Source organism: Sus scrofa, chromosome 3 (assembly GCF_054392235.1).
Source record: "Sus scrofa isolate SSC_HxYL_T2T_F1_AM1 chromosome 3, Sscrofa_HxYL_maternal_Yorkshire_Landrace_v2.0, whole genome shotgun sequence".
In the NCBI taxonomy this organism is placed as follows: domain Eukaryota; kingdom Metazoa; phylum Chordata; class Mammalia; order Artiodactyla; family Suidae; genus Sus; species Sus scrofa.
Genome location: NC_139385.1, coordinates 20,397,522 through 20,418,506, shown reverse-complemented (window position 1 = coordinate 20,418,506; position 20,985 = coordinate 20,397,522).

Here is a 20,985-nt window from a genome sequence, read left to right as displayed (position 1 = left end):
GCAGCTACAGCTCCGATTGAACCCCTAGCCTGGGAACCTCCCTGTGCCCCAGGAGCCGCCCTAGAAAAGAGAAAAAGACAAAAAAAAAAAAAAAAAAAAAAAAAAAGAATCAGAATCTCTAGGCTGGGGCCCAGGCATCTATCCTTTTCAAAAACATTCTGGGAGTTCCCGTCGTGGCGCAGTGGTTAATGAATCCGACTAGGAACCATGAGGTTGTGGGTTCGGTCCCTGCCCTTGCTCAGTGGGTTAAGGATCTGGCGTTGCCGTGAGCTGTGGTGTAGGTTGCAGACTCGGCTCGGATCCCGCGTTGCTGTGGCTCTGGCATAGGCCGGTGGCTGCAGCTCCGATTTGACCCCTAGCCTGGGAACCTCCATATGCTGTGGGAGCGGCCCAAGAAATAGCAAAAAAAAAAAAAAAAAAAAAAAAAAAGACAGAAACAAAACAAAAACATTCTTATGGAAGCTGGGATGGAGAAGGAAGGAGGTCTTACCTGTGTATTTCTTTGCCCTCTCCTTCCTCCCCTCCTTTTATGATTCTTTGGGGATATTTCCAAGAGACATGGTCGCTAGGGTTATGGCTTCCTTGGAGGAATAGGTGCCCTTTGGGGTTCAATGACCGCTAGGTAAGGGGAGAGCCTACACCTTAAGAGGTCAAAGGGCAGGAAAGCTTTTTTTCTTCCATTTTGTTTGGGTTTTTTTGTTGTTGTTTTCTTTTTTTATAGGCACACCTGCAGTACATGGGAGTTCCCAGGCTAGGGGTCAAATTGGAGCCTCAGCTACAGTCTAACGCCACAGCCACAGTGACACCAGATCTACATTGCATCTTTGACCTATGACACAGCTTGCGGCAGTGCCAGATCTTTAACCCCGTGGGTCAGGCCAGGGATCAAACCCGAGTCCTCACAGATACTGTATCAGGTTCTTAACCTGCTGCGCCACATTGGGAACTCCTAGGAAAATGTTGAGGATGTTTTTCCACCATCGAAGGATGACCCTTATTCGAGCCTACCCATATCTCTTCTCTGGTGGCTGGACACATGTTAGCCCAGTCCCTCAGTCACATGTACACATTCCCCATGTCCCTGACTTGTCTGTCTGTCCCCATAAACCCAGAACATCAAGACCTTAAGGATGCTTAAAAAGAAGATGCTTGAAAACAAACCCAGTGAGGGAGTTCCTGACGGGGCTCAGTGTCAAAGAATCTGACTAGTATCCATGAGGACGCAGGTTCAATCCCTGGCCTCGATCAGTGGATTAAGGATCTGGTGTTACTGTGGCTGTGGTGTAGGGCAGAGGCTACAGTTCTAATCTGACTCCTAGTCTGGGAACCTCCACATGCCTTGGGTGCGGCCTAGAAAGACAAAAAAAAAAAAAAAAGAAGAAACTCAGTAAGTATGTATTCTCACATAAGTAGGATGAGCAAATTAATTTGTTTGTTTTTGTCTTTTTGTCTTTTCTAGGGCCACACTCGAGGCATATGGAGGTTCCCAGGCTAGGGGTCGAATCGGAGCTACAGCTGCTGGCCTACACCACAGCCACAGCAATGCAAGATCTGAACCACATCTGTGACCTACACCACAGCTCATGGTAATGCCGGATCCTTAACCCACTGAGCAAGGCCAGGGATCGAACCCACCACCTCATGGTTCCTAGTCGGATTCGTTAACCCCTGAGCCATGACAGGAACTTCCACAAATCAATTTTTAATATGGTTAGTTCTGATTAAGAAGATGTTCTGACCCGGGAAATAAAAGTAGAGAACCCAGGAGTTCCACTGTGGGTCACTGGGTTATGAGTCCTACTAGTATCCGTGAGGATGAAGGTTCGGTCCCTGGCCTTGCTCAGTGGGCTAAGGACCCAGCGTTGCCGTGAGCAGTGGTGTAGGTCGCAGAGGTGACTCAGATCCCGAGTTGCTGTGGCTGTGGTGTAGGCTGGCAGCGGTAGCTCCAAATCGACCCCTAGCTTGGGAACTTCCATGTGCCACGGGCTTGGCCCTAGAAAGAAAAAAAGAAAAAGACATTTTCACCCACAAAATAAAATGGGGAACCCTCCTGGAACTATTTCTTCACTCTTGCATATAACAGGAGGCTAAAATTCTCTGGAGAAATAGAACAGAGGTCTAATCCTTGAGATCTGGAGGATTTTTATTTGAAGAGTCTGTTGGGCGATATGCTTGAGAGCTCTTGGGTCTGAAAAGAAAGGCAAACTTGACATGTTTAAGGTCCCTTTTCTACAATGTCTCCTCTGGTTTGATCCTTGTGCCTCCGAGTGAGCTGCGCAGCCGTCTCCTTCATCAGGGGGGACACTTGACAAAGGAATTATTTCCTATCCGAAAAAGCCAAGTCAAGCTGCTAAAATAGAGTCAGGTTCATAATCCTTCCACCCTTTTTAAACGTGAGCATCGCGACTCACGGGAGACTGGATCCTGTCTCTGATTTGAATTAGCAAAGCATAAATTATAGCTCATTTTCTATTCCCTCCGTTCCCTCAAATGGATGATTCACAATCTTGGAGAGGCTCTGGCGAGTGGGTCGAGATGAAGAAGGGAGAATTCATCCTTCCAAAGAGCACAGCTGTCATTGTCCCCAAGTTCATTGCTTTTTGCCTGTAACGTTCTGTACCTGAGTGGTAGAAACACCTTGACCTTGACCTTATAACCGAGAACTACCAGCTCAAAACACAACAGCAAGAATAACATCGCGACAGGCATTCACTGGCCCCATTTATCTTTAGAAAACCCTGACGTCAGAGTTTCACGGCCACGGAAGAAGGTGGCCGTTCATTGGCAAGTTTCTGCAACTTTTAGGAGCCTCTCAGACCAAATTTCAAGTTCAGGAGAGGGTGGTCTGATCAGTCCACCCCCAGGCATGCAGAAGTTCCAGGGCCAGGGATCGAACCTGTGCCACGGCAGCGACCTGAGCCAGTGCAGTGAATGCCAGGTCCTTAACCCCCTGAGCTGCCAGGGAACTCCCTGAGAGTCTTCATCGGATCACTTCTTTCAAATGTCAATCCCTTGTCTCTTCCTTTCAGAGCCTTCCAGTCTGTCCCACCCCTTCCCATGTGTCCATCCTCTACCTTCATCCCCCCTCCCCCCCCAAAAAAAAGAACGTCTGTCTCACTACCATCGGAAGAAAGGTTTTATCCATGCCCCTCTCCTGGACAAGCAGCCTTACCCATCTGAACCTCAGTTTTTCTACCTCAAAAAATAAGCATATTTAATCCCTACTGGATCACCACCCAGAGTTACTGTGATAACCCTGGGTGGTAATTAATTAATGACCATCTAATTAATAGACGGAAGATATTTAAAAATAATGAAGTGCTTTATTGACATACTGGATAGTGAGGATGATGGCAGCAATGCTGATGATGATTGAGAAGAAGATGATGCACAGTTCCCGTCAGGGCGCAGCGGAAACGAATCCGACTAGGAACCACGAGGTGGCGGGTTTGATCCCTGGCCTCGCTCAGTGGGTTAAGGATCTGGTGTTGCCGTGAGCTGTGGTATATAGGCCGGCAGCAACAGCTCTGATTAAACCCCTAGCCTGGGAACCTCCACATGCCACGGGTGTGGCTCTAAAAGGACAAAAGACAAAAAAAAGAAAAAAAGAAAAAAAAGTGATGAAAGTATCGAGGAGGTGGGGAAGGAAGGAGCTTCTTGATAGCTCTTCTGGAACAACATGCCTCGATGGTGTTTCAAGGGTGTGTCTTTACTCAGACTGGACCACGATGTGAGTGCTAGGAGGGAGGAAACAGCATTGACTTTGCTCTGAGCTAACCACGGCCAGAAGAAAAGCCCCCTATAAATAGCTCAGAACTGGCTGGATTTCTGGCATTTAAATGCGAAACCTCCCCCCTACCCAGGTCAGGCCCCTCCCCCGACCCCCCAACTCCCACCCCCAGCCCATATCCAAACAGGTTCTCCTCACTGTCGCCTTCCTCTTGCTCCTCTGCTCAACATTCTTTTGTTATTATTATTGCTTTTTAGGGCCACACCCAAGGCATATGGAAGTTCCTAGGCTGGGGGTCCAATCAGAGCTGTAGCCGCCGGCCTGTACCACAGCCACAGCCATGCCAGATCTGAGCCACGTCTGCAACCTACACCACAGCTCACAGCAATGCCAGATCCTTAACCCACCGATCGAGAGACTGGGATTGCACCTGCATCCTCGTGGATACTAGTCGGGCTCATTACCGCTGAGCCACAGTGGGAACTTCCTCAAGGTTCTTTAGATGCCACAAGGCACTGAGACTCATGCACAAAGGGGGCAAAACAGATCCTCTTGAGATAGAAATGGGTGAAGTCTGCAAGCTTCTGGGCTCTGAATTCTTTTTTTTTTTTTTTTTTTTTTTGCTTTATAGAGCTGCACTTGTGGCATATGGAGGGTTCCCAGGCTAGGGGTCCAATCAGAGCTGTAGCCGCCAGCCTGCACCACAGCCACAGCCATACCAGATCTGAACCATGTCTGCAACCTACACCACAGCTCACGGGCAACGCCAGATCCTTAACCCACTGAGCAAGGCCAGGGATTGAACCCGCCACCTCATGGTTCATAGTCAGGTCCGTTAACCACCGAGCCATGACGGGAACTCCTGGGCTCTGAATTCTTGACTCCAAAATGTTTACCTGGAAGACAAGAAGCTTAAGAACAAGGGCAGGTGCTTGGGAGGGGATCTCTTATGTTTCTGGAGACAGAGTAGGCAGAGGGACCGCCTCGGGTTCTTGGGGTAACGAATTGGGGTGGGGAGAGATGTGTTCATGTGATTTCTACCTTATGAAGGGGGGTAAGGATGTATCCTTTGCAGACAGAAGAGCTACTTGAAACTGCTTTTTATAAATTGCAAAAATACATTATTTCAAGGTAAGAGTAGTACATCCTCCATCAACAAGGCAAGAAATAAAGGCCAAGAAAATGCATGACGTGGGAGTCCACAGAGGGTAGATGGGCAAGCATCTTGAGTGTCCCTGGATACGGGAAAGCTGTGCTCTAGAGTCAGCGTCTTTCATTCAGGCTTTTATTCCACACTTATGTGTAGAGTGACCAAGGGGAAGTTGAAAGGGAGATGCGAGATGGAGTTCCCGTTGTGGCTCAGTGGTTAACAACGAATCTGACTAGCATCTGTGAGGATGCAGGTTCGATCCCTGGACTTGCTCAGCGGGTTAAGGATCCAGTGTTACCGTGAGCTGTGCTGTAGGTTGCAGACACAGCGCGGATCTGGCGGTGCTGTGGCTGCAGTGTAGACCAGCTGCTGCAGCTGCAAATTAACCCCTAGCCTGGGAACTTCCATATGCTGTGGGAGTGGCCCTGAAAAGCAAAAAAAAGAAAGAAAGAAAGAGAGAGAGAGACGCGAGAGAGCTGAGATGATATGCCTTGATGGGGCTCCCAGCCTAGTAGGGAAGCTGGACACGGGTGAAATGAAAAACATAGGAAAAAGTTTACACTAGAGGTTCCCACTGTGGTGCAGTGGGCTAAGACTCTGACTGCAGCTGCTCCAGGCCCTGCAGAGGCAAGGGTTTGATCCCCAGCCCAGTAGAGTGGGTTAGGATCAGGCATTGCTGCAGCTGTGACCTCACGTGGCATAGGTCAAGGCTGCGGCTCAGATTCAATCCCTGACCCAGGAACTTCTATATGCCATGGGTACATCCATTAATAAAAAAAAAAAAAAAAAAAAAAAAAGGAGTTCCTGGAGTTCCCATTATGGTGCAGTGGAAATGAATCCAACTAGGAACCAAGAGGTTTCAGGTTCGATCCCTGGCCTTGCACAGTGAGTTATAAGGATCCGGCGTTGCTGTGAGCTGTGGGGTAGGTTGCAGAAGCGGCTGGGATCCTGCATTGCTGTGGCTGTGGTGTAGGCCAGCAGTTGTAGCTCCAATTGGACCCTTAGCCTGGGGAACCTCCATATGCTGCGAGTGCGGCCCTAAAGAGTAAAAACAAATAAATAAATAAAAATAACAAAGGAGTTCCTGCTGTAGTGCAAGGGGAGCCGTGGTGGCATCTCTGGAGCAGCGGGACCCAGGTTCTCTCCCCAGCCGAGCACGGTGGGTGAAGGATGTGGCTGAAATCAGATCCCTGGCCTGGGACCTCCATAGGCCACAGGGCAGCCCAAAATGAAAAAGAAAAAGAAAAATTGCACCGTGATGAGCAAGGATGAGGTACAGGATGCTACGGAAACATGAAATTGGGGGCGGTGGTAATAACTAAGGCAAAAGAAAGACCACCAAGTCCTTGTGGCTTCTAAAACCCCCTCCTCAGCAGCATTTTGCTTCATCTCAAATCATCAAACTCTTCTTGGGCTTCGAAACTAGGCCAAAGCACAAAGAGGTAGACACCCGCCAAAAAAACACAAAAAATAACAAGATTGGATAAAGACGGCTCTGAGGCAGAGAATTTTGGGGACAGGAAAGAAATAGGCCTAAGGGATCTTACTGTCAAAAATCATCTCTTCAGAGTTCCTGTTGTAGCTCAGCGGTCAAGAACCCAACTAGGATCCATGAGGACGAGGGTTTGATCCCTGGCCCCCGCTCAGTGGATTAAGGATCCAGCCTTGCTAGGAGCTGTGGCGTAGATTGCAGATGTGGCTCTGATCTTGTGTTTGGCTGTGGCTGTGCTGTAGGCTGACAGCTTTAGCTCCCATTCAACCTTTAGCCTGGGAACGTCCGTATTCTCTGGTTGCAGCCCTAAAACACAAAATAAATAAAGCAAGAAAAAGCTCTTCTCAGAACTTGCTCTGTCTTGTCTTTCAACGACTCTGGTCCAGCCACGAATCGGGCACATAAGTCCTGCTAGAGACACCCCGCCACACCTGGCTAGAATTTCCTTGGCATGGTCTAAGGCCACGGTCAAATGACCACCCTCTTTCCTTGGCTCTCAACTATGGTGGAACCCCACAGCCAGAAGGAATCCAAACCCACCTTTTCTGAAAACGGAACAGAATCAATACCAGTCCAAAGGAAATACACACGCACTCAGAAATCTTAGGTTAGATTTTTTTTGTCCTCTAGGTCAGGGATGGCCAACAAGTCTTAGCCAGTATCTTACAGACGGGAACTGTGATGGGACTTTCAGAGACTTTAAGTTGTGCAGCCGCGTGATGGTTGAAGGAAAATTGCAGCCCAGGTTGCTGCCTTGGGGACTGTGGAAGGCAGAAGCCCCCATTACAGCCTGTCCTACATAATAGCAGGAAATATGATTTCAAAGGGTCTTTTCATAATCTTTTCTCTAAGGCCTTTCCTGAATAGCTCTGATTCCATCCAATCACGCTGGACCACTTGGAACAGGATGATTTTAAAACAGGAGATGAATGACCAGTTAGCAGCTCATCCTTGAGGCCGTGCTGGAACAGTCTGTTGTGTTGGCAGCGGCGGCGGCAGGTGGTGGGGGCGAGAGGGGCGGGTGGGGGGCGTCGATCTCCGTCACAGCTTCTTTCTGGCTCTGAGTGGACCCATAACACCCTGTTCTTGTGACAATTGCAGGACAGTAAGTAGGACAAAATGTGAGACGAGGAGCTCCTTTGGTGGAGCACATCTCACTGACCAACGTCAAGCAAGCTTGAACCCATTTTCTGGCTCTTGGTCCAAAATAAAAAAAGATCTACCTTCACGGTGAGCAGTCTCAGAGCATCAGATCTCTTGTCTCAGCCACCCGGCCCCAGAAGTACGTCCCAGTAGGTTTCCTAGCTAGATCCTTCCCTAATTAATTCCTTTTTTAAAAAATTGTCTTTTTAGGGCCACCCCCCAGCACATGGACGTTTCCCAGGCTAGGGGCTGAATGGGAGCTAAAGCTCCTGGCCTAGGCCCACAGCCACAGCAACACCAGATCCAAGGTGAGTCTGCACCCTGCACCGCAGCTCATGGCAACACTGGATCCTTAACCCACTGAGCGAGGCCAGGGATCGAACCCTGGTCCTCATGGACTTGTCAGGTTTGTTACTGCTGAGCCACAATGGGGACTTCTCCCTGATTGATTTCTTGCCCTTTGCTCTTATCATCCAGCCCCCTCCTACCTCACTGTTTCTGCTGAGAGACGTCTTCCCTTAACAGAGATGCTGGATTATCTTTTGCATATGCCTAGGGAACCTGGGTCCTGCAGCTTCAGGGCAGGCTATTCTGAGAGGGAAAAAAGAAAAAAAAAAAAAAAAAGCAGTGGAAAGTCAGGAGCAATCTTTAGAGGGGCTCTGAGAACTAGAATAATGGATGCAGGAATCCAGGTTCAGACTAATTAATAAAGACATTAGGCGTCAAGAATCCTGTCCTACTTAGGTCTTCACTTTAGAGACACACAATTAAGAAGCATCTTGTCTCGGAGTTCCCGTCGTGGTGCAGTGGTTAATGTATCCGACTAGCATCCATGAGGTTGCCAGTTCGATCCTTCGCCTTGCTCAGCGGGTTAAGGATCCGGCATTGCCATGAGCTGTGGTGTAGGTTGCAGACGCGGCTCCGTTCCTGCATTGCTGAGACTCTGGCACAGGCTGGTGGCTATAGCTTCAATTAGACCCCCTAGCCTGGGTATCTCCATATGCCATGGGAGCGGCCCTAGAAAAGGTGAAAAGACCAAAAAAAAAGAAGCATCTTTTCTCACTTAAGGTAACAGGAGAGACATGCTCCCAGCCTGTGTCTACTGACTTCTAGCCCAATGCACTTTCCACTACGCTCACATCAGAGATAAAGGAGACAAACTGAGGGTATTCAAAGTAGCTTTGCTGGAGTTCCTGTTGTGGCACAGTGGTTAACGAATCCAACTAGGAACCATGAGGTTGCAGGTTCGATCCCTGCCCTTGCTCAGGGGGTGAAGGATCCCGCATTGCTGTGGCTCTGGCGTAGGCTGGCGGCTACAGCTCCGATTAGACTCCTAGCCTGGGAACCTCCATATGCCACAGGAAGGGGCCCTAGAAAAGGCAAAAAGACAAAAATTAATAATAATAATAAAATAATAAAAAAATAAAGTCTCAACTTGAGAGGGCAGTCAGTACGAAGCTTTTTTTTCCTTTTGACCGTGCCCTCAGCATGTGGAAGTTCCCAGGCCAGGGATCAAACTCTTGCCACAGCAGTGACCCAAGCTGCTGCAGTGACACAATGCCAGATCCTTAACCCACTGCACCACAAGGGAACTCCAACATTAAGCTTTTTGAACATTTCTAACTAACTTTCTTTTTTTGGTTGTGTTTTATCTTTCCCTGCCTGGGAGAAACACAAAACCCCCTGGTGGGGAAAAGGGGAATGAAGTGAGCTGGAATTGCAGGATGAGGTTGGAGTCAGGTTGAAAAAAATGGCAAACTGTGGTTCTTGAACCACATGCCTTGATGGTGAGTCCACAAAGGCAAAGCTGGGACAGCACAGGGCAGCTTTCACACAGCTCTGTGCTGGATGGAAGGATTTAGTCTTTTTTTTTCCTCTCAAAAATATTCAAGAACCCCAATCCCCTTGGCAGATCCACCTCTGCCATATTTTTACTTGCAACTCAATTACACCAGTGTCTCTCTAACAAATGATATCTCCCCTTAAATGTACATGTCTTTAGGGGATGAGCTTTTGTCACTAGTTTGTTTCTAAGATCATAGGAACAGCCTTGGGAATGATAAAAAAAATATCTATAATAAATGGTATAAAGAAAAAAAGTGGTGTGTGTTCTTTTCGATAACGCATGGAAAAAGCGATATTTAGCAATCACTTTGCTTCCTTCTCTCCCACGAGAAAAGAGCAAGTACCATTTGAGATGAGGGCTGCAGATTCCACTGTGGCTTTGACGATCCAAGGCGAGATTTTGTGATGGCGTCTTCTCTCCGTCATTGAAAGAAGAAAAGATTTTTTGGTTTTCATCCCAGTAGAAGGGGTGCCAGCGAAGAGGCTCTGCTTCTGGGATTGCTTGGGGGAAGGGCTTTGGGAATAAGGGCTTTCATTACTCTGACCATCCTGCTGAGAGGAAGGAAAAAGCAAACACCAAAACGGGGACTGTTTATGCCACAGGCAGCACATCTGAGCACAGCGTCTAAATCATAGACTCGCAGACCAGTCCCCAAGCCGAGATGAATCCCATCATCCATTTATTCTGCTCTGGTGCACTTGGCAGAGGATGCAGATTGGGGTCTCTATAAATTTCCGGTTTCTAACCACAGCTAGGTTCTCAGTTCTGTTATTCATTCCTTTTATTTCTCCCTGGGCAGCTCTTTTTTTTCCCCCCCTGGTCCCTTGAATTTGTTTCATGGATTGTAACCAGGCGAGTGCCCTGTGAGGTTCCTAGGCACACGCGCCTTTCTGGGTCCTCCGTGGCTTCTTTTTAGGGAATAAGCCTCAGCCTCCGTGACCTTCCCTGAGGTCCAAAGGGCAGCTGCTAATCAGAGAAGGGAGGGGATGCAGACACCAGGGAGGAGCCATCAAGAGACAATAGTGCAGCCTTGGGGCAGGGTCCTGGTTCCTCCTCAAGGAATATACAGAACAGTATCTTTGAGCCTTTCTGCGGGACCCAAACCCCTCCAACAAAAGGAAGAACAACTTGATGAGTCATTCTTCATTCTGGGAAGAAGGAGGACCACCAGAACCAGTCCTGGGACCACTAAGCACCAGTTTTGAAAGACAACACAAGCTTGCCTCTACCCTGGTCCTTACCTATGGCCCTAATCCTGATTCCACTCCCCAAGCTATAAAACCACCCCTCCAAAGAGGACACAGTGTTTAAGGCTTTAGGCTGCGGTGGCTCCCTTTGCCTGGCATAGCAATAAAGCGATCTTTTTCTCCTTCCCCCCAAATTCTGTCTCTGCGTTTTTATTCGGCAATTGCAGACAGAGGCCAAGTTTCAACAACAAAGATTTCCACCTTTCCTCAAGCTTGCTCTCCCTATCCGGAAGTCCCCCCACCCACACTTGGTTCTATTGGCCAAGGGGGTTGACGTCATAGAGAAAAATCAACGTCCTGCCTCTCGGCCTCCCGTTGGACTTGCCTCCCCTCATCCATCGGATGTAAACAATGACAGCGCACACCTCACAGGGTGGAGAGAGGACTGAGATGATACAGGCAGGGAATTTAAGAGGGGGGCTGGAGAAGAGAGAGCTCAATAGACTTGCTACGATTATCATTATTATAATATTTATTATTATAGACTACTAGCTATGGTTTGCGTCCTTAATTCCTCCACCCATATGTCTCATCATTTTCTACTTTTGCATGGAATCCTTAACTTTTTTTTTTTTTTTGGCTGTATCCATGGCATGTGGAAATTCCTGGGTCAGGGACTGAATCCAAGCTGCTGCAGTGACAATGTCGGATCCTTAACCCACTGCACCAGAAGAGAACGCCTTGAATCCTCAACTCTTAACCTCTAGGATCATGTGCTTTATTCATTTAACCCCTGCTTTACTGGTCTTTTTTTTTTTTTTTTTTTAATTTATTTAGGGCTGCACCTGCAGCATATGGAGGATACCAGGCTAGGGGTCGAATTGGAGCCACAGCTGCTGGCCTACACCACAGCCACAGCAATCCAGGATCTGTGCCAAGTCTGCAACCTACACCACAGCTCCCAGCAACGCCAGATCCTTAACCCCCTGAGGGAGGCCAGGGATCGAACCAAAACCTCATGGTTTCCTAGTTGGATTCGTTTCTGCTGCACCACGACAGAACTGCTCTTCACTGGTCTTTATATTTAATGTTAATCTATTACAATTCCTCTCTCCTTGTTCCCTGAAAGAATTCAAACAAAAGACACAGAGCAGTTTCAAGAAGCAGAAATTTAATTAAGCAAAACAAGCTACAGCACACTCCTTAGAGATGAGAGCGGACTGTCTGGCTGGAAACCAGAAGAAGCTCAGCAGCGGGGCAAGGGCTGGTTTTTCAGAGTCATAGAAAGTCCCTCCCTGTGTCCTGCTTCATTTGATTGACAAGGTGATTGACAGCTTTCGGTCATAGAAATTTTCTCCTTGTGGGCAGGCACTTACTCATTAACACCCAAGTGAAAACCACAGTGGGGGTGGGGGTGGGGCAAAACCTGCCACGCTTCTTTATTATAAATGCAGCATAATGAACCTCGAGTCATTTTGGCATCACCTCTTAGGTCTTGGTGCATGTGTGCCAACCATTGCTGGGCAGTTTGGAAAGCCCAGCTGTGTTTTTGGGACCTGATAAGGCTGAGAACGTGCAGGTTCGATCCCTGGCCTCGCTGAGTGGGTTAAGGATCCAGCATTGCTGTGAGCTGTGGTGTAGGTCACAGAGGAGACTCGGATCTGGTGTTGCTGTGGCTGTGGTGTAGCCTGGCAGCTGTAGCCTGGGAACCTCCGTATGCTGTGGGTGTGGCCCTAAAAATAAACAAATAAATAAATAAATGCCATTCTCAGCCTTCATCTACATAATCTCTCTTTAGCGTTTGACACTGTTGGCCACTTCCTTGCTCCATGAAGCACTCCTGCTGTCATATCATTCCATATGGTATCATACGATATCACTTCCATATCATTCTTCTCTCCAATACTTGTCCCATCTCTTCCTATGTCTTTCACAGACTCTCTCTTTTTTCAATGGTGGAGGTTGCTCTGCTTGGTTCAATTCTCAATTTTGTGTATATTCTGGAAGATCTCTTTTACTCCCATGGTTTCAACAATACATCATAATCTGCCTTCTAAAACTATAGTATCAATGGCCATGATGCTTGTGACAGATGTTGTTGATACCCTATCCAACACTTCTCTCTTCCCCTTTTCCCTGATAACAGAACCCTGGTTTAGTTCTGGTAAGAAGTAGCAATAGGTACATGGAAGGTGGACCTCTTCCACAACCCACAGGATGAACCATGACCAATCTAAGCAATTCCGCTCACTTAATGCCCCATGGCCAGGAGACATGTGCTCCTCTTTTGGCCAGTGGGACTTGAGTAGGGGACTGCTCAGGACTTTTGAAAAACATAATCTTTAAAGATTTTTTTACAATAGGTTAGGACAGTAATCCTTTTTTTTTTTTTTTCTTCTTTTTTTACTGCTTTTGAATGCTGTTTTGAAAGGATGACAGATTTAGAGTTGTGGCAGCCATATTGTAACCATGAGGGAAAGAAACAAAGCCAACACTGAGGATGTTGGAACAGGACTGATGAAACATCTTCATGACTTGAGACTCCTGTAATTGTGTGTAACATTTTTTGCATATTAAAGCATCCTAAATTATACACCCCTAGCATCCACGGAGCAAGAAAGAGAATACCTGCATCAGCCCACCTCAGTGTTTGAGAAATCACCATGACCTCAGGATGCTAACTAGAATCATGGAGATCTTGGAGAGACAGCAGTAAATGATGGCTTGACGTGAGATCTTATTCTCTGCTCCAACCTGGGCAGCTGGAATCCTAGCCACTAGATTAGCTAGAGGCTAAAAGCAGAATTGCCCTGATTCTTGCCTCCAGTTGAAAACAAGAATGCTTCAAGGAGGCAAAGACTGTAAAAATAAGTATAAAGTTTGTAGTTAGAAACACACTACAACTGGAGTTCCTGTCGTGGCTCAGTGGTTAACGAATCTGACTAGCATCCATGAGGACACAGGTTTGATCCCTGGCCTTGCTCAGTGGGTTAATGATCTGGCATTGCCTTGGGCTGTGGTGTAGGTCGTAGACACAGCTCAGATCCTACCCTGCATTGCTGTGGCTATGGCGTTGGCTGGCAGTTACAGCTCCTATTTGGCTCCTAGCCTAGGAACCTCCATATGCCATGGGTGTGGCCCTAAAAAACAAAGAAAGAAAGAGAGAGAGAAAGAAGGAAAGATAGAAAGAAAGAAAGAAAGAAAAGAAAGAAAGACCCTATGACATGTGGGGGAGCACACAGAGAAGGAGTCTATCTAAGGCAGAAGCAAAGTGGTAATACACACCCAAAGGAGCATGGCTGTGGGTATCCTCCTATATGAGGAGTACACAAGAGAGGTGGTTTAAACCACTTCTGTGGGGCAGTTCTTCCAGGTCTTTGTCTTCCTTTTTATCTTGTTTTATCTTTCACACTTGACCAGACCCAGGGTCCTCCCGAATCTGCGTTTGCATATTTTGGTCAAGATGGATTCCAGAGCAAGGCATGGTGGGAAGGTTATCTAGACTTATTATGGTCTGACACCCTGTCCCTTTCTGATCCAAGGTGGGGGATCTCTGCTCATGCGTAATTGAGGCTTTCCTGACCCCAAGGATGGGAAGTATGTGACCTCTTTGTTTTTTTGCCCAAGCAGGACTCAGGCCCTCTTTTGATCCTGTCATTACCATTTTTTTTTTTTTTTTTTGTCTTTTTGCCTTTTCTAGGGCCGCTCCCATGGTATATGGAGGTTCCCAGGCTAGGGGTCAAGTCAGAGCTGCAGCCACCAGCCTATGCCAGAGCCACAGCAACGCCAGATCCGAGCCACATCTGTGACCTATACCACCCCTCACAGCAATGCCGGATCCTTAACCCACTGAGCAAGGCCAGGGATCAAACCTGCATCCTCATGGTTCCTAGTCGGATTCATTAACCACTGAGCCATGATGGGAACTCCTCATTACCATTTTTTAACAAGTTCACAGAAGGCAAGTACTAATTACCTTCCTTGTGCCTGTTGTTATTTCTATCTTGGAGTCTAGATCGTGGCTGGTTGTAAATCTTTATCCCAGAGCCCACCTATCTCCTGCCTCAGGATGTGGAAACCAGGGGCTAGTTGCAAATGTCTATCCAGGAGCCCCTCTATCTCCTGCCTCAATGGGATCAATCAAGGGTATATGGAGCCTAGGTTAGAGGGCAGAACTGGCCTTAGAAGGACATGGATGTTGCCATCATTGCCATAGTACAAAGCACTTGCCCATTTCTTCCCACTTCTATCCCTCCATCACCATAAAAAGCCACATCTCACAAAACATCATCAGATCCATCATCTTTTCAGCACCACCAGTGTTAGGAAAGTTATACATTCCCCTAGGTGCTTTCTCAAACTTCAAGAAGTTGATCTATCTCTTCAAGCTTTTACATGGTTTTCTCCCAAAGTATGCAGTCCATACATTCCAGGTTAAAAGGATGCTATTAAATCCTAACCAGACTGTAAATGCCTCTCCCCCCTTCCCCCCACCCCCATTAAGGTAAACAACTCCCAGGGGCTCCATCCTGACTTAAAGACAAATATTGAGCACTGGCTGCTCTTCCATCATGCTTGCTGGCTCTTCATCTTCCAAGGCTCACTCTTTCTTCATCTGCATTTGCTCCAGGCAATCTCATGCATTCTCATAGTTGTTTTTTGTTTGTTTGTTTTGCTTTGCTGTTTAGGGCCCCACCCACGGCATATGGAGGTTCCCAGGCTAAGGGTCCAATTGGAGCTGCATCTGCCGGCTGACGCTACAGCCGAAGCGACATGGGATCCGAGCCGAATCTGTGACTTATAGCAACGCCGGACCCTTGAGCCACTGAGTGGGAGACCACACTCGCATCCTCATGAATCCTAGTTGGGTTCATTAACTGCTGAGCTGTGACAGGAATTCCCTTTTTTTTTTTTTTTTTTTTGGTCTTTTTAGGGCTGCACTTGCAGCATATAGGAGTTCCCATCGTGGCGCAGTGGTTAACAAATCCGACTAGGAACCATGAGGTTGCAGGTTCAGTCCCTGGCCTTGCTCAGTGGGTGAAGGATCCGGCGTTGCCGTGAGCAGTTGTGTAGCTCTCAGACGCGGCTCGGATCTGTCCTTGATGTGGCTGTGGCGTAGGCTGGTGGCTACAGCTCTGATTCGACCCCTAGCCTGGGAACCTCCATATGCCAAGGGAGCGGCCCTATAAAAAGGCAAAAAAAAAAAAAAAAAAAAGTTCCCAGGCTAGGAGTTGAATAGGAGCTGAGTTGCAGGCCTACACCACAGCCACAGCAACACAGGATCCGAGCCATCTCAGCAATCTACACCACAGCTCACAACAATGACGGATCCTTAACCCACTGAGGGAGGCCAGGTATGGAACAAGTGTCCTCATGGATGCTAGTCAGATTTGTTTTCACTGAGCCATGATGGGAACTCCCATTCTCATAGCATTTTTTTTTTTTTTTTTTTTTTTTAGGGCCACACCTGAGGCATATGGAGGTTCCCAGGCTAGGGGTCCAATCAGAGCTGTAGCTGTCAGAGCCACAGCAATGCCAGATCTGCAACATACACCACAACTCACAGCAACGCCAGATCCTTAACCCACTGAGCAAGGCCAAGGATCGAATCCCCAACCTCGTGGTTCCTAGTCGGATTCGTTTCCACGGTGCCACAAGAAGAACTCCCCATTCTCATCGTTTTAAACTCCATCTCCCTGCTGGTGACTTTGAATCTCATAGTTGAAGCCCAAATCTCTTTCCTGAACTCCAGATTCTTATCTCAAACTACCTCTGACTTGTCCATTTGGAGGGCATAGAAGGTATCTCAATCTTAATCCACCTAAAACAAATTCCAGTTGTTTTAAACCCACCCAATTCAGTTCCTCCCAATGTGTCTCCATCTGAGGAAATGGCTTGTCTTTCCAAGCCAAAAAGTTACATCCATCCTCATTCTTGTCTTTCTCCTATACCCTGCATATTATTTTAAAGTGAGTATGTCCAGAATTTAGCTACTTCTCATCACTTCCGCTCAGGGCTGTCGGATGTAGCAAACAATTACATAAACATACTTATATTAAGCATTTACATTCTCTTATGGTCTTCTGAGGTTTGCATAAGACACACTTATATTGGAGTTCCCATCGTGGTGCAGTGGTTAACGAATCTGACTAGGAACCATGAGGTTGCGGGTTCGATCCCTGGCCTTGCTCAGTGGGTTAAGGATCTGGCATTGCCCTAAGCTGTGGTGTAGGTCACAGACGCGGCTCGGATTCTACATTGCTGTGACTGTGGCGTAGGCTGATGGCTCCAGCTCTGATTCGACTCCTAGCCTGGGAACCTCCATATGCCATGGGAAGCGGCCCTAGAAAAGGCAAACAAACAAAGCACATTTATATTAAATATTTATATTTCTCTTATGATCTTCTGAGGTCTCCCTATAAGTGGTCTCCTTTCCACTAGCTTGGTCCCTTTCTTATTTATAATTAATCCTGCATCTGGGGCCATGGTAGCTGGCAAAGGAAACTGATAATAACTTCCTCTAATAAACTACTCATGACTCCTGTATAAGTTAGTCACCTCTTTACCTGGCAGGGACAGACAGTTTGACTCAAAGGAGAATATGGACTAAAGAGACAAAGATGCTGGAAAGAGGTTACTGTAATCCAGATTCTTTTTTTTTTTTTTTTTTTTGACTTTTTGCCTTTTTGCCTTTTCTAGGGCTGCTCCTGCAGCATATGGAGGTTCCCAGGCTAGGGGTCGAATCAGAGCTGTAGCCACTGGCCTACACCAGAGCCACAGCAATGTGGGATCCAAACTGGGTCTGCAACCTACACCACAGTTCACAGCCAACACCAGATCCTTAACCCACTGAGCAAGGGCAGGGACCGAACCCGCAACCTCATGGTTCCTAGTCAGATTCGTTAACCACTGTGCCACAACGGGAACTCCTGTAATCCAGATACTTGTTCACAGAGCCGAAGACTGAACTTCGAGAACACACAGGCAGCAAGCAAGCAATGTCTTGATAACAGGAAAGCAAAGAGCTCCCAGGACCAGGACAGGGAAGAAGAGTCCCCCTCTGTATTGTTCTATAGGGGGTTTTATCCCTTAAAAATGCGGGGTACCAACATGGGAGTCCAGAAAGATGTGGTTTTCTCCCACTGGCCTTGCCCAGTTACCTACAGCAGTCCTTGACCAGTAGGGGTCTTGGGGGTGGAAATATCCTGTAAATCTCATGTTTTTTTGTGTGCTTCTCTTCTTGTAGACTGAGTCACAGGGGGTTAGGGATTCAAGTCCATCTGGGCGTAGGTACACTCTCTGTAGTAACAAGGCCTGTGGGGATGTTATTCCCTGGAGCCCTTAAGCCACAAATGTTCATCAATGGCCCTATTCAAAGAATGCATCGAAGCCCCTGCTCCTACACGGACTCCCTGAGTTATTATTCTGCCTCATAATTACTGGATCACTGTAAGTGAGTTTTCCAAAAGATGGTGGCTTAAAGTATAACTGCATCCAAGAATGGAATTGTCTATACATCAGTATGTCTGCCCTTTTTCAGTCTCCTCTCCTCTACCCGCTCTGTTTTCCAATATTTTGCCTCCACAGATCTCTTTTCACATGATGAGAGTCTTATCATTCTCAGAGTCTTTTCACATTATATTATTATGGTTGCTTGCAGTCCAACCCACAGGACTCTTAACAATTCCCCAGAAAACATATTTGCCTAAGAGCTCCATCATAAATGGGTCACATGACTACTCAGGAACCAATCACTGTGGCCAGGAATTGAAAGCCCTCTCCTAGCCCGGCTTAAGTCACACCTGGGGACCAGACAGAGCCAGCCCCTGCCCTTAAGATTTGGAAAACATAATTATGGAATGAGGGAGAATGACTCCAAACAGAGACGCTGGGAAGCAGAAAAAATATTTTTCATGGTCCCCTATCGCCTTCTTGAGAGATTCCAAATTCCTCAGCTTAGCTCATAAGGATTTTTACAATCTCCCCCTAAACCACCCCTCCAACCTCCTCCCTGACAACTACTGCATACCCAGTGGTCCTGCCACACTGATTTGCCATCATTCCCTACACAGTTTTTGCTCTACCTGTGAAACTGAGCAGGAGCCTGTGCCACCCCCCCCCAACTCTATTTCTCACCTGTAGGGGATAGGCTTCAGCCTCCCTGACTTTCCCTGCGTTCCAAAGGGCAGGTTCAAACCTATGCTAGTCAGGGAAGGGAGGGGTTGCAGAGACCAGGGAGGAGCCATCAAGAGACAATAGTGCAGCCTTGTGGCAGGGTCCTGGTTCTTCCCCAAGGAAGACACATAACCATATTTTAGAGGTTTTCTGCAGAATTAAAACCTCCAACAAACAAAAGATGTGAACTACTTGGTGAAGCCTCCTTCATTCCAGAAAGGAGGTCACAATGAGATGACCTCAAGAACCACCAGAACCAGTCCTGGGGCCAGTAAAATACCAGCTATGAAGAAGAATGCAAGCTGGCATCTACTGTGATGCTTATCTGTAGCCCTATTTTCCACTCCCAAACTAGAAGACAACTTCCTATTCTCTCCCAAAGGAGGGTACAGTCTTTAGAGCATTAGCCTTCTGTGGTCTCCTTTGCCTACAAGACCAAAAGGCCTCTGTCTCTTCATTTCTATTCCACTCTGGTGGATGGAGGCAACACGGCAACACCTGTACATGTGATACTATTGCCTCTCTCTGTGGTTGCCATATAAAAATGTGGAGACAGAGTTTTGAGTGAAGAAGAAAAAGATAGCTTTATTGCTTTGCCAGGTAAAGGGAGCCACCGCAGCCTAAAGCCTTAAACCCTGTGTCCTCTTTGGAAGGGTGGTTTTATAGCTTGGGGAGTGGGAAGTAGGGCCATAGGTAAGGACCAGGGTAGAGGCAAGCTTGTGTTGTCTTTCAGTTTCTTTCTTTTTTTTCTTTTTTTTTTTTTTTTTTTTTTTTTTTTTTTGTCTTTTTGCCATTTCTAGGGTTGCTTCTGAGGCATATGGAGATTCCCAGGCTAGGGGTTGAATTGGAGCTGTAGCCACTGGCCTACACCCAGAGCCACAGCAACTCGGAATCCGAGCCACGTCTGCAACCTACACCACAGCTCATGGCAATGCCAGATCCTTAACCCACTGAGCAAGGCCAGGAATCGAACCTGCAAACTTACGGTTCCTAGTCGGATTCGTTAACCACTGAGCCATGACGGGAACTCCCTTGTGTTGTCTTTCAAAGCTGGTGTTTAGTGGTCCCAGGACTGGTTCTGGTGGTCCTCCTTCTTCCCAGAATGAAGAATGACTCATCAAGTTGTTCTTCCTTTTGTGGCAGGGTTTGGGTCCTGCAGAAAGGCTCAAAGATACTGTTCTGTATATTCCTTGAGGAGGAACCAGGACCCTGCCCCAAGGCTGCACTATTGTCTCTTGATGGCTCCTCCCTGGTGTCTGCATCCCCTCCCTTCCCTGATCAGCTGCTGCCCTTTGGACCTCAGGGAAGGTCACGGAGGCTGAGGTTTATTCCCTAAAAAGAAGCAATGGAGGACACAGGAAGGCTTGTGTGTCGAGGAGTCCCATAGGGGCTCAGTTGTAATACCTTCCCCTCACCAATCCTTTTTCTGCAAAATAGTATTCATGCTGGAAAAGTCTATGGGAATATCCCTTCCATGACTCCCTGGTTGAACTGGTTGTCCCATCCTCAGCACTTTGAAAACTCTGCAGTGCCAAGGAGATCCCGTGATTCAGTCCTCTGAGCCATGATTTGGGAGGATGGGAGTAAGAGTGTCTCATTCAGCTCTGTTCCCCTGACGTTGAGTGTTAGGATTGATACAGCAAATAAAGGGTGATGAATAAAGCATTCAGTGAATGAGTAAACATGGTATTTAATGAGGTGAGCCCCAAAGAGATTGCTCTCTTCATTTGGGTTCATTCAAGCTCATGCCCCACTACTTAGGTAACCTTGAACAAGTCCATTACCTGCTCTTAATCTCACTTTCCCATCATTGCCTCTTTACCCACTGAGCGTACTGATCTCTCGTGAAGAAATAATGTGATGAATAAAGGAAAGCAAAGAGCTGTGCTCTGTATATTTTGCTAGGCTGGGATGAGCAACTGACTTTTTCCTCTGAAAACATCACGGAGGACTACAAGATGAAAGGGTACAGTCCAGGAAAGACAGGTTTTTTTTTTTTTTTGGTTTGTTTGTTTGTTTTGGTTTGTTTTAACAGTATAGTTGATTTATAGCATTGTGTCAACTTCTGCTATACAGCATAGTGACCCAGCTGTATGTATATACATTCTTTTTCTCATACTATCTTCTATCATATTCTATCACAAGAGATTGGATACAGTTCCCTGTGCTGTACAGTAGGACTCATGGCTTATCCATTCTAAATGTAATAGTTTGCATCTACTAACCCCAAACTCCCTGTCGATCCCACTCCCTCTCCCCTCC